Below are 13,199 nucleotides of genomic sequence, written 5' to 3'. Positions count from 1 at the left end.
TTGGAAGGGAAGGAGCACCATTTGACTTTTCAATGCAAAATTGACTGGAATTGAGATGGGACGCCATGTTGCGTTTGGAGAGCCCCTGATGTGCCTAAACACCCCCACAAATGACACCATTTTGGAAAGTAGACCCCCTAAGGAACTTATCTAGATGTGTGGTGCACACTTTGACCCACCAAGTGCTTCACAGAAGTTTATAATGTTGAGCCGTAAAAATAAAAATTATTTTTTTTTTCACAAAAATTATTTTTTAGCCCCCAGTATTGTATTTTTCCAAGCGTAAGAGGAGAAATTGTACCTCAAAAATTGTTGTGCAATTTGTCCTGAGTACGCTGATACCCCATATGTGGGGGGAACCACCGTTTGAGAGCATGGGAGGTCTCAGAAGGGAAGGAGCGCCGTTTGGAATGCAGACTTAGATAGAATGGTCTGCAGGCGACACATTGCGTTTGCAGAGCCCCTAATGAACCTAAACAGTAGAAACCCCCCATAAGTGACCCCATATTGGAAACTAGACCCCTTTAGGAACTTATCTAGATGTGTAGTGAGAACATTGAACCCCCAAGTGTTTCACTACAGTTTATAACGCAGAGCCGTGAAAATAAAAAATAATTTATTTCTCACAAAAAATGTTTTTTTAGCCCCCCCCAATTTTTATTTTCCCAAGGGTAACAAGAGGAATTGGAACCCAAAAGTTGTTGTCCAATTTGTCCTGAGTATGCTGATACCCCATATGTTGGGGTAAACCCCTGTTTGGGCACGCGGGAGAGCTCAGAAGGGAAGGACCACTGTTTTACTTTTTCAACACAGAATTGGCTGGAATTGACATCGGATGCCATGTCGTGTTTGGAGAGCCCCTGATGTGCCTAAACAGTGGAAACCCCCCAATTATAACTGAAACCCTAATCCAAACACACCCCTAACCCTAATCCCAACAGTAACCCTAACCACACCTCTAACCCTGACACACCCCTAACCCTAATCCCAACTCTATCCCTAACCACACCCTTAACCCGAACATGCCCCTAACCCCAACCACACCCCTTACCCCAACACACCCCTAACCCCAACAGACCCCTAAACCTAATCCCAAACCTAACCACACCCCTAACTCCAACACACCCCTATCCCTAATCCCAACCATAACCCTAACCACACCCCTAACCCTGACACACCCCTAACCCTAATCCTATCTGTAAATTTAATCCTAACCCTAACTTTAGCCCCAGCCCTAACCCTAACTTTAGCCCCAACCCTAACCCTAACTTTAGCCCCAACCCTAACTTTAGCCCCAACCCTAACGTTAACTTTAGCCCCAACCCTAACTGTAGCCCTAACCCCAACCCTAGCCCCAACTCTAAACCTAACCCCAACACTAACCCTAGTCCTACCCCTCGCCCCAACCCTAACCCTAGCCCCAGCCCTAACCCCAGCCCCAACCCTAACCCCAACCCTAACCCTAGCCCCAACCCTTACCCTAGCCCCAACCCTACCCTAGCCCCAATCCTATTCCCAACCCTAGCCCCAACCCTAACCCTAATGGGAAAATGGAAATAAATACATTTTTTTATTTTATTATTTTTCCTTAACTAAGGGGGTGATGAAGGGGGGTTTGATTTACTTTTATAGCAGGTTTTTTAAAAAACGCTTTTTATTGCAAAAAATAGTTTTTGCGTCTCCACATTTTGAGAGCTATAATTTTTCAATATTTTGGTCCACAGAGTCATGTGAGGTTTTGTTTTTTGCGGGACGAGTTGACGTTTTTATTGATAACATTTTCGGGCACGTGACATTTTTTGATCGCTTTTTATTCCGATTTTTGTGAGGCAGAATGACCAAAAACCAGCTATTCATTAATTTCTTTTCAGGGGGTGCGTTTATACCGTTCCACGTTTAGTAAAATTGACAAAGCAGTTTTATTCTTCGGGTCAGTACGATTACAGTGATACCTCATTTATATTTTTTTTGTTTTGGCGCTTTTATATGATAAAAACTATTTTATAGAAAAAATAATTATTTTTGTATCGCTTTATTCTGAGGACTATAACTTTTTTATTTTTTCGCTGATGATGCTGTATGGTGGCTCGTTTTTTGTGGGACAAGATGATGTTTTCAGCGGTACCATGGTTATTTATATCCGTCTTTTTGATCGCGTGTTATTCCACTTTTTGTTCGGCGGTATGATAATAAAGCGTTGTTTTTTGCCTTGTTTTTTTTTTTTTTTTTTTTTTATTTACGGTGATCACTGAAGGGGTTAACTAGTGGGACAGTTTTATAGGTTGGGTCATTACGGACACGGCGATGCTAAATATGTGTACTTTTATTGTTTTTTTTATAAAGAAATGTATTTATGGGAACAATATATATATTTTTTTCTTTATTTAGGAATTTTTTTTTTTTTTTGTTACTTGTGAATATTTTTTTTTTACTTTGTAACATTGCCCCGGGGAGGGGGGGGGGAGGGGGGAGGCATCATGTTATAGGGTCAGATCGCTGATCTGACACTTTGTAGAGCACAGTGTCAGATCAGCGATCTAACAGGCACTGCAGGGATGCTTGCAAGCGCTTGCTCTGAGCAGGCGCTTGCAAGCCACCTCCCTGCAGGACCCGGAAGCAGCCCCGTGGCCATATTGGATCCGGGGCCTGCAGGGAGGAGGAGGTAGGAGACCCTCGGAGCAACGCGATCACATCACGTTGCTCCGAGGTTCTCAGGGAAGCCCGCAGGGAGCCCCCTCCCTGCGCGATGCTTCCCTATACCAGCGGAACACTGCAATCATCTTTGCTCGCAATGTGCCGGGGGTTAATGTGCCAGAAGCGGTCCGTGACTGCTCCTGGCACATAGTGCCGGATGTCAGCTGCGATAGTCAGCCTTGCGCCCCCCCGTGAGCACTGCCGATCGCATATGATGTACTATCCTGTCACTGGGAATTAAATCCCAGGTCACCTTGATGGGTTAGTATGTCATATGGGATTAAGGGGTTAAACTGTGTGGAGAATAATATGGGGCCATTATATACTGTATATACATATATTACTAGATGGTGGCCCGATTCTATTGCATCGGGTATTCTAGAATATGTAGTTTATTTATGAAGATTTAAGAATAATGCAATGAATACACAGGATTTTCTGGGTAAAATATATACATTATCAGTGAAGCGGTGTTTAAAGGGACTCTGTCAGCTCAAATTGGTGGGATATTAAAATGATTTCTTACCGGTCAGTTGGGCGGCATATCCTCTTTATTTCTCCACCCCGTCCGTCCCTGTTTTCCGCATTATTTGCGGGAATAAGAGTATGCGTGCGCCATAGTTGGCGCGTGCACCATGCAGTCTTCTGCGGGCAAAGCCAAAAAGCATTACTGCGCATGTGCCCGAGCACTATGTCCCGTAACACAGCTAAATACTTCCGGGACATTCTCTCCCTCACACACTGTCACGCATGTTATTCTTTCCCTCACAGACTGTCCTCCATGTTATTCTCTCCCTCACAGACTGTCCTCGATGTTATTCTCTCCCTCACAGACTGTCCTCCATGTTATTCTCTCCCTCACAGACTGTCCTCCATGTTATTCTCTCCCTCACAGACTGTCCTGCATGTTATTCTCTCAAAGACACACTATCCTCCATGTTATTTTCTCCCTCACAGACTGTCCTCCATGTTATTCTCTCCCTCACAGACTGTCCTCCATGTTATTCTCTCCATCACACACTGTCCTCCATGTTATTCTCTCCCTCACAGACTGTCCTCCATGTTATTCTCTCCTTCACAGACTGTCCTCCATGTTATTCTCTCCCTCACACACTGTCCTCCATGTTATTCTCTCCCTTACAGACTGTCCTTCATGTTATTCTCCCCTTCACAGACTGTCCTTCATGTTATTCTCATTTTAGTATATGTATGTAGGTTATTTATGAATGCTGATTGGTCGAGGCCGGCCGGGCGCATCCCAATCAGCAACACGGGATTTCAGTTACAGACAAACAGACACTTAGACAATTATATATATAGATATGGAGCATTATATGGTACAATTATATATTGCCCATAATACTGTATGGAGGACTATGTGGTGCCCATATTGAAGTATGGAGGACTATGTGGTGCCCATAATACTGTATGGAGGACTATGTGGGGCCCATTATACTCTATGGAGGACTATGTGGGGCCCATTATACTGTATGGAGGATTATGTGGGGCCATTATTCTGTATGGAGGTATGCATGGTGCCCATTATACTGTATGGAGCATTATTTGGGGCCATTATATACTGTATGGAGCAATATATGGGGCCATTATTTACTGTATGGAGCATTATATATGTCCCATTCTACTGTATGGAGCATTATATGGGGCCCATTGTTATGTATGGAGCATTATATGGGGTCCATTATAATGTATGGAGAATTATATGGGGCCATTACATACTATATGGACCAATAAATGGGCCCATTATATATTATATGGAGCAATATATGGGACCATTATATACTACACTGCGCATAATACTGTATGGAGGACTATGTGGTACAAATAATACTGTATGAAAGAGTATATGATGCCCATTATACTGTACGGAGGACTACGTGGTGCCCATAATACTGTATGGAGGACTATGTAGTGCCCATAATACTGTATGGACGACTATGTGGTACCCATAATGCTGTATGGAGGACTATGTGGTGCTCATAATACTGTATGGAGGACTATGGGGTGCCCGTAATACTATAAAGAGGACTATGAGGTGCCCATAATACTGTATGGAGGACTATACTGACTCTACACTTTTGAATCCCCCCCAGAGCATGCACTGTGCACTGCGAGGACTCACCAGTTTTTTAGCTATTCTACAATTTACAATAGGTATCACTCACGTAATGTAAAAAGTTAGGGAAATCTTTGGCATTGTACTCTATCTATATTTCTTAGCTGTGTATCATGAACCGTGGTATGTGTTAAAGGAGTCTAATGATACTCTTCCACCCAGGGCTCACGAAATCCTGGAGCTGGCCCTGATAATAATAATGTGTTTTTCAGTGTCATCTCCATGCTGTTGGCACCTAATTATACACACTGTCTCCTGACATGACCCCTACCTTAATACAAAATACCATGAATTGTCTTACCTGTGTCTAGCATCATGTACTCCATCAATCTGAAACTGAATATCTTCAAAACCGAAATTCTCTTGTTTTCCCACTCTACTAATCTACCTATACCCAATATTGTAATTGCCTTGGGTGGTTCTACCAAAACTCCAAAGCAGCAGTCTGGGAATCATATTTGACAAAGAACTTTCCTTTATTCACTATATCCAATCACTCACTTGCTTATGTTACCTGCATCTTAAAAAGCATCTTTAAAATGCGACCTTTTCTCACCTTTGAAACCGCAAAAACACTGTCGTGTTATGATCTGGTGGCCTAGGAGCAGCATGAGACGTACTCTGGAGAAGGTGGTACCTGTACTGACCGCAAACCCTGAACTTAGCAGTGCAACTAGAAGTAGCCGTGGGGGGTACCTAACACTCCCTAGACCCCTCGACACAGCCTAAGAACTAACTTCCCCTAAAGACAGAAACGGGAAAACTATCTTGCCTCAGAGAAAATCCCCAAAGGATAGACAGCCCCCCACAAATATTGACTGTGAGAGGAGAGGGAAATAACATACGCAGACATGAAATCAGGATTTAGCATAGGAGGCCATACTAGCTAAAAAAAAAGAATAGGACACAGTACTATGCGGTTAGTATTAAAACACTAGAAAATATCCACCACAGAAAATACAAATCACCACATCTGACTAAAGACATGGAGGGTATATCTGCATCTCCAGAGACACAGCTTGGTTGCAAAAAATCCTTCACAGACAAAGCTGGACAAGACCAAACATGAAAATGCACTGAACTATAAGGCCCACAGCATGTGGACAGCAAAAACAAAGCCAGGACTTATCTTTGTTGAAAAGCTCAGCAAACAGGAGAGACCAGTAAGAGATGTGAATCCTCCAAAAACAATGGACAACTGGCACTGACTAAAGGATCATGCAGGACTAAATAGCTGAGTCCAAATTGCAAAAAGTGAACACACCTGATAAATGCTGCGATCCGAAGACAGCAGCACTACCACTCATAACCACCAGAGGGAGCCCAAGAGCAGAATTCACAACAGTACCCCCCCTTGAGGAGGGGTCACCGAACCCTCACCAGAGCCCCCAGGCCGATCAGGACGAGCCAAATGAAAGGCACGAACCAAATCGTCAGCATGAACATCGGAGGCAACAACCCAAGAATTATCCTCCTGGCCATAACCCTTCCATTTGACCAGATACTGAAGCTTCCGCCTCGAAAAACGAGAATCCAAAATCTTCTCAACCACATACTCCAACTCCCCATCAATCAACACCGGGGCCGGAGGATCAACAGAGGGAACAACGGGCACCACATACTTCCGCAACAAAGATCTATGGAAAACATTATGGATGGAAAAAGAGGCTGGAAGGGCCAAACGAAAAGACACTGGATTGATAATCTCAGAAATCCTATAAGGACCAATAAACCGAGGCTTGAACTTAGGGGAAGAAACCTTCATAGGAACATGACGGGAAGACAACCAGACCAAATCCCCAACCCGAAGCCGGGAACCAACACACCGACGATGGTTAGCAAAACGCTGAGCCTCCTCCTGAGACAACACCAAATTGTCCACCACATGAGCCCAAATCTGCTGCAGCCTGTCAACCACAGAATCCACACCAGGACAATCAGAAGGCTCAACCTGCCCTGAAGAAAAACGAGGATGAAAACCAAAATTACAAAAAAAAGATGAAACCAAGGTAGCAGAACTAGCCTGATTATTAAGGGCAAACTCGGCCAATGGCAAGAAAGCCACCCAATCATCCTGATCAGCAGACACAAAGCATCTCAAATAAGTTTCCAAAGTCTGATTAGTTCACTCGGTTTGGCCATTTGTCTGAGGATGAAATGCGGAAGAAAAAGACAAATCAATGCCCAGCCAAGCACAAAAGGCCCGCCAAAACCTAGAAACAAACTGGGAACCTCTATCGGACACAATATTCTCCGGAATGCCATGCAAACGAACCACATGCTGCAAAAACAACGGAACCAAATCAGAAGAGGAAGGCAATTTAGGCAAAGGTACCAAATGAACCGTCTTAGAAAACTGGTCACAAACCACCCAGATAACAGACATCCTCTGGGAAACCGGAAGCTCTGAAATAAAATCCATAGAAATATACGTCCAAGGTCTCTCAGGGACCGGCAAAGGCAGAAGCAACCCACTAGCGCGGGAACAGCAAGGCTTAGCCCGCGCACAAATCCCACAGGACTGCACAAAAGAACGCACATCCCGCGACAAAGAAGGCCACCAAAAGGACCTACCAACCAAATCTCTGGTACCAAAAATCCCAGGATGGCCAGCCAACACAGAACAATGAACCTCAGAAATCACTTTACTAGTCCATCTATCAGGAACAAACAGTTTCCCCACTGTACAGTGGTCAGGTTTATTAGCCTGAAATTCCTGAAGAACCCGTCGTAAATCAGGGGAGATGGCAGAAAGAATCACCCCTTCCTTCAGAATGCCGACCCGGCTCAAGAATCCCAGGGGAATCAGGAAAAAAAACTCCTAGAGAGGGCATCCGCCTTAACATTCTTAGTACCAGGAATGTACGAGACCACAAAATCAAAACGGGAGAAAAACAGGGACCATCGAGCCTGTCTAGGATTCAGCCGTTTGGCAGACTCGAGGTAAATCAGATTCTTATGATCGGTCAGGACCACAATATGGTGCTTGGCCCCCTAAAGCCAATGTCGCCACTCCTCAAATGCCCACTTCATAGCCAACAACTCCCGATTGCCGACATCATAATTGCGTTCCGCAGGCGAAAACTTCCGAGAAAAGAAGGCACACGGTTTCATCAAGGAACCATCACAATTCCTCTGAGACAAAACGGCCCCTGCCCCAATCTCAGACGCGTCAACCTCAACCTGAAATGGAAGAGAAACATCCGGCTGACGCAACACAGGGGCAGAAGTAAATCGGCGTTTAAGCTCCTGAAAGGCAGAAACAGCCGCGGAGGACCAATTCGTCACATCAGCGCCTTTCTTCGTCAAATCGGTCAGAGGTTTAACCACACTGGAGAAGTTGGCAATGAAACGACGATAAAAATTAGCAAAGCCCAAGAATTTCTGAAGGCTCTTCACAGATGTGGGCTGAATCCAATCATGAATGGCCTGAACCTTAACCGGATCCATTTCTATAGATGAGGGAGAAAAAATGAAGCCCAAAAAAGAAAACTTCTGCACTCCAAAGAGGCACTTCGATCCCTTCACAAATAAAGCATTATTACGGAGGATCTGAAATACCATCCTGACCTGTTTCACATGAGACTCCCAATCATCGGAAAAAATCAAAATATCATCCAAATATACAACCATGAATTTATCAAGATAACTCCGAAAGATATCATGCATGAAGGATTGGAACACAGATGGAGCATTAGAGAGTCCGAATGGCATCACAAGGTATTCAAAATGGCCTTCGGGCGTATTAAATGCAGTTTTCCATGCGTCACCCTGCTTAATACGAATAAGATTATATGCCCCTCGAAGGTCAATCTTAGTAAACCAGCTAGCCCCCTTAATCCTAGCAAACAAATCAGTAAGCAAAGGCAAAGGGTATTGAAATTTGACCGTGATCTTATTCAAGAGGCGATAATCAATACAGGGTCTCAAGGAGCCATCCTTCTTGGCAACAAAAAAAAACCCTGCTCCCAATGGTGAAGAAGATGGCCGAATATGCCCCTTCTCCAAAGACTCCTTAATATAACTCCGCATGGCGGCATGTTCTGGCACAGACAGGTTGAAAAGTCGGCCCTTTGGGAACTTACAACCTGGAATCAAGTCAATAGCACAATCACAGTCCCTATGCGGTGGAAGAGAACTGGATTTGGGCTCATCGAATACATCCTGGAAATCTGACAAAAACTCAGGAATTTCAGAAGAGGGGGAAGAGGAAATTGACACCAAAGGAACGTGACCATGAACCCCCTGCAACCCCAACTAGTCACAGACATAGATCTCCAATCTAACACCGGATTATGTAGCTGTAACCATGGAAAACCCAGCACAATATCATCATGCAAATTATGCAACACCAGAAAACGACAATCTTCCTGATGGGCTGGCGCCATGCGCATGGTCAGCTGTGTCCAAAACTGAGGTTTATTTATAGCCAACGGTGTAGCATCAATGCCCCTTAAAGGAATAGGGTTCTGCAAAGGCTGCAAGGGGAAACCACAACGTCTGGCAAATTCTAAGTCCATTAAGTTCAGAGCGGCGACTGAATCCACAAATGCCATGACAGGAAATGATGATAATGAGCAGATCAAGGTCACAGATAACAGAAATTTAGGTTGTACAGTACTGATGGTAACAGAACTAGCGATTCTCCTTGTACGCTTAGGGCAATCAGAAATAACATGAGCAGAATCGCCACAGTAAAAACACAACCTATTCTGACGCCTGAATCTTTGACGTTCAGCTCTAGACAAAATCCTATCACACTGCATAGGCTCAGGGCTCCGCTCAGAGGACAACGCCACAGTGTGCACAACTCTGCGCTCGCGCAAGTGCCGATCAATCTGAATGGCCAGAGACATAGAATCACTCAGACCAGCAGGCGTGGGGAACCCCACCATAACATCTTTAACGGATTCAGAAAGACCCTTTCTGAAAATTGCCGCCAAGGCATCCTCATTCCATTTAGTCAGTACAGACCATTTTCTAAATTTCTGGCAATACGATTCTGCCGCTTCTTGACCCTGACACAGGGCCAACAAGATCTTCTCAGCTTGATCCACAGAATTAGGCTCATCATACAATAACCCCAATGCTTGAAAGAAAGAATCAACATTAAGCAAAGCAGGATTGCCAGTTTCCAGGGAAAATGCCCAATCCTGTGGGTCACCACGCAGCAGGGATATGATGATTTTAACCTGCTGAATAGGATCACCAGAGGACCGGGGTCTCAATGCAAAAAAACAGTTTACAGTTATTTTTGAAACTCAAAAATTTGGATCTGTCACTCATTGTTGGCCAGTTGTACTGTTATGATCTGGTGGCCTAGGAGCAGCATGAGACGTACTCTGGAGAAGGTGGTACCTGTACTGACCGCAAACCCTGAACTTAGCAGCGCAACTAGAAGTAGCCGTGGGGGGGTACCTAACACTCCCTAGACCCCTCGACACAGCCTAAGAACTAACTTCCCCTAAAGACAGAAACGGGAAAACTATCTTGCCTCAGAGAAAATCCCCAAAGGATAGACAGCCCCCCACAAATATTGACTGTGAGAGGAGAGGGAAATAACATACGCAGACATGAAATCAGGATTTAGCATGGGAGGCCATACTAGCTAAAAAGAAAGAATAGGACAGAGTACTATGCGGTCAGTATTAAAACACTAGAAAATATCCACCACAGAAAATACAAATCACCACATCTGACTAAAGACATGGAGGGTATATCTGCATCTCCAGAGACACAGCTTGGCTGCAAAAAATCCTTCACAGACAAAGCTGGACAAGACCAAACATGAAAATGCACTGAACTATAAGGCCCACAGCATGTGGACAGCAAAAACAAAGCCAGGACTTATCTTTGTTGAAAAGCTCAGCAAACAGGAGAGACCAGTAAGAGATGTGAATCCTCCAAAAACAATGGACAACTGGCACTGACTAAAGGATCAAGCAGGACTAAATAGCTGAGTCCAAATTGCAAAAAGTGAACACACCTGATAAATGCTGCGATCCGAAGACAGCCGCACTACCACTCAGAACCACCGGAGGGAGCCCAAGAGCAGAATTCACAACACTGTCGCTCTTATTCATTCTCGTCTAGACTACTACAAGTCTCTAGTGATCGGTCTCCCTCTTACCAAACTTTCTCCTTGCCAGTCCATCCTGAAAGTGGCAGCCAGGAGCATATTTCTATCCAGCAGTTACACTGATGCCTCCAACCTGTTCCAGTCATTGCGCTGGCTACAGTAATACAATACATCTCTCACCTTCAAAGCTCTCCATAGTTCTCCACCTCCCTACATCTCATCCCTCATCTCTGTATATCACGCTACCTGATTTCTCCATTCTACAACTAATCCAAGACTAACATCTTCTGTAATCCTAACCTCCCAACTCCGTCTCCAAGACATCTCTCGTGCTGCTCCAGTGTTCTGGAATGCACTACCTTGGACGATCCAATTAATATCAAGGCCCCACATTTTTAAACATGCTTTAAGACACATGTATTTAGACAGGCTTATCACCTCACTTCACTAATCTAACTTTTCCCTGTTCCCTCTTTCTAAATTTCCCTCGGAATCTGGTCCCTCCTGTTCATCTGTCTCCACATCCTCCATGCACTCTATAGCACTTGGTGACTGCACTTAGACACTGGCTAATGAATGGATCCTGCAGCTTGTTTGACATGCCCTATGTATTATAATAATGGCTGGACCGTACATGACAAGCAATTTCACCTACTGTGTCCCTCTATTTCCTTATAGATTGTGAGCAGGGCTCTCACTCTTCCTGGAACTGTTGAACTATGTGTTACTTTGTATCCTCTTTATTGTGTGTACATGTCCCTGCCTAATTGTAAAGTGCTGCTGAATATGTTGTCACGACATAAATACAATTATTATTATAGTCTGTTGGTAAGCAGAAATTAGGATTTCCAAAGGCATGCAGGAACCTCTGTAAGACCTGTGTGGTAATAGTGGCATGTAATGAGTGTCTTCCTTGTATAAATATAGGACTTGTAATAGGGAAAATGAACAAGAGGAATGTTACGTTTTGGGTGGAGTTATTATTCAGGTGCAGGAAGAGTAATATAACAAGATGGTGGAAATTCCAAATTATCAAGCACAGAATGTGACTACATACTGTAAATATTTCAAGTATTTTGTAACTTTTATCTCATGATCTGGTGTCTCTGAGTTGTAAGGAATGGAAATGCAATCCATGTGCACTAAGCACTATATGGAGGTATTGGGACACATCTCAATCACTGGATTCAGGTTTTTCATTTAGTCCCATTGTCACAGGTGTATAAAATCCAGCCTTTAGCAGTACACTCTGCCTTTATGTTATATCCCTACTTGGACCTGCTACAGCAACTTCTGCCTTTGTCACCAGATGCCTCCATATTCACTCTGCAAACATGATGATGGAGTAGAGAACCAGCCAGGGAAAATGGGTCTGTATGCTGTCCAGCTGGCCTGCAGCCTATCCAGCAGTGCCACACCCTATTTAAACTACTAACAGTCTGCTGGGGGTTCCCAGTGATGATATTTCGTTTCTCTATACTGCTTGGGGTGCTTTTGTGGTATTCTGTTCCTGATCATGTCCTGACTTGTGACTCCAACTTTGTCTTTCTCTTCTACTCCCCTTGATCCGAATCTTCCTGTTACCTGACCCCAGCTATTTTCCTGACTATGGTTTTGTCTCCAGATTCTGTGCCTGGTTATGCTCCTTCAGTTATTGACCTTACTAGTTTGTGTACTTCCGCCTCATGCTTGCTCCTCCAACCTCCTGCTACTTTGTGGAGGGATTCCAGGGGGCCCCATTAGAAGTTCAATTCCTGTGTGAGGATTCAAGGGTGAAGACTGGGGTTCCTCTGATGCTTGCTAAACATAATTGCTAGTGCCAAGATTGTCAGAAGTAGCTTTTTAAGGTGACAGCCTCTTATAGATATTATACTTTATAAACTATTTTGAAAGACTGGCTCCTTCTAAAAAGATCACTGGATTCCAGTGTGGTAAAGTAATAGGATCCACCATTATTACAAGTCAGTTCATGAAATTTATTTCCTCCTAAATATCCCACCATCAACTGTGGGCGGTATTATTGACAAGTGTCAGCATTTAGGAACCACAGCAGCTCAATCACAAAGTAGAGACCAAGTAAAGTTATAGAGTAGGGTGGTGCATAAATGTCATCAGTGCGCTGGAGAGCTCCACGCTTAGCATTAGGCCGGGATCACACATGCGAGAAATACGTCCGAGTCTCACATGGTAATACCCGGCATTGCCACCGTCACTCAGGAGCGGAGAGTGCGGACGCATAGCAATACATGATGCCACGCGCTCCGCTGCAATGTCGGGTATTACCATGCGAGA

Source organism: Ranitomeya imitator, chromosome 9, assembly GCF_032444005.1.
Source record: "Ranitomeya imitator isolate aRanImi1 chromosome 9, aRanImi1.pri, whole genome shotgun sequence".
Taxonomy (NCBI): domain Eukaryota; kingdom Metazoa; phylum Chordata; class Amphibia; order Anura; family Dendrobatidae; genus Ranitomeya; species Ranitomeya imitator.
This window is presented reverse-complemented; position numbering follows the sequence as displayed.